This window comes from Pristiophorus japonicus, chromosome 10 (genome assembly GCF_044704955.1).
Source record: "Pristiophorus japonicus isolate sPriJap1 chromosome 10, sPriJap1.hap1, whole genome shotgun sequence".
Classification (NCBI taxonomy): domain Eukaryota; kingdom Metazoa; phylum Chordata; class Chondrichthyes; family Pristiophoridae; genus Pristiophorus; species Pristiophorus japonicus.
Window position 1 is genome coordinate 100,468,844 of NC_091986.1, and position 1,794 is coordinate 100,470,637.

At 46.8% G+C, this 1,794-nt stretch overlaps 1 pseudogene; it reads right to left on the reverse strand.

Moving 5' to 3' along the window:
- Positions 1–749: 749 nt before the first annotated feature.
- On the reverse strand, positions 750–990 carry LOC139275435 (U2 spliceosomal RNA; annotated as a pseudogene).
- Between the last annotated feature and the right edge of the window lie 804 nt (positions 991–1,794).

Consider the following 1,794-nt stretch of genomic DNA (forward strand, 5'->3'; position numbering starts at 1 on the left):
CGCTGCCGCTGGGCCTTTATAGGCCTCACCAACGCCAGGAACTCCCGCCTCTCGGACTGCCGCCGCCTCTCGCTGCCGCTGGGCCTTTATAGGCCTCACCAACGCCAGGAACTCCCGCCTCTCGGACTGCCGCCGCCTCTCGCTGCCGCTAGGCCTTTATAGGCCCATGCTTTCGTACACTTTGGTGAAGGTATTGGTTTGGAGTTCGGCTTCTGAGTGAGCGCAGACACAAACAGCTTCCATGTACTGTAGTTCGATGACAGAGGATGCAAACTCCACAGCGCACCCTGGTTGTTCCCAGCCCTGACTCAGCAGTGCCCTCTGGTGGTTCCCAACTCTAACTTCACAGTACAAATTATTAGGACGAGGTTAACAAATATAGTTTCAGATCATACCCCTTTTTATTTAAAAAAATGACTAAATCAGAATGTTAAGATTTGAATTTTACATATGTGGGTTTCACTATACAAGACCAGCAATGAACAATGTTTCATAAAATCAAAAAATGCTGGAAATACTCAGCAGGTCAGGCAGCATTGTTGAGAGAGAAAAACAGAGTTAATGTTTCAGGTCAATGACCCTTTGTCAGACCATTTTGGCCCATCGAGTCCGCACTGGCCAACAATTTTTTTTTTTTTTTTAAATTCGTTGCCAATCTTTCCAATTCTTTGTCAAATCACAAACGCCAGAGGTCACCTTGCACACATCAAGGATCACTCTGCGCCAATGCTCTTAGCCAAAAGGCCTAGAGTCACTGCACCGTTCCTGGAAGTACTGCAATACCAGGTTCGTGCCATGGAGGTGGATGGGTCAGGCCCCCCACACACCTCCGTGGAGGTGGATGGGTCAATCCACCCCACCCACCTCCTATTTCCAAAAAGCATAGGAGAACCACCTTCCTGATCCAGGGAGAACCACTTTGGGGTCATGGTTACTCCCCTGTCAGGTCAGTTACGCATGATCTTAGCCAAAAGGCCAACAAATAGCTATCCAGCCTCATCCCATTTTCCAGCTCTTGGTCCGTAGCCTGTAGCTTATGGTACTTCAAGTGCACATCCAAGCACTTTTTAAATATGGTGAGGGTTTCTGCCTTTACCAAACCCTTTCAGGCAATGAATTCCAGACCCCCACCACCCTCTGGGTGAAGAAATTTCCCTTCAAATCCCCTCTAATCCACCTACCAATTATTTTAAAACCTATGAACCCTGTTTCTTGACCACTCTGATGGAAATAGGTCTGTCCTATTCACTCTAGGCCCCGCATAATTTTATACACCTCAATAAGGTCTCCCTCAGCCTCCTCTGTTCCAAAGAAAACAAACCCAGCCTATCCAATCTTACCTCATAGCTAAAATTCTCTAGTCCAGGCAACATCCTCGTAAATCTCTCCTGTACCGTCTCTAGTGTAATCTTTCCTGTAATGTGGTGACCAGAACTGCACACAGTACTCTAGCTGTGGCCTAACCAGTGTTTTATACGGTTCGAGCATAACCTCCCTGTTCTTGTATTCTATGTCTTGGCTAATAAAGGCAAGTATTCTGTATGGCCTTCTTAACCAGCTTATCTACCTGGCCTGCTACCTTCAGGGATCTGTGGACTTGCACTCCATGATCCCTTGTTCCTCTACACTTCTCAGTGTCCTACCATTTATTGTGTATTCCCTTGCCTTGTTAGCCCTCCTCAAATGCATTACCTCACACTTCTCCGGATTGACTTCCATTTGCCATTGTTCTGCCCACCTGACCAGTTCATTGATACCTTCTTACAGTCCATAGCTTTCTTCTTCATTATCAAC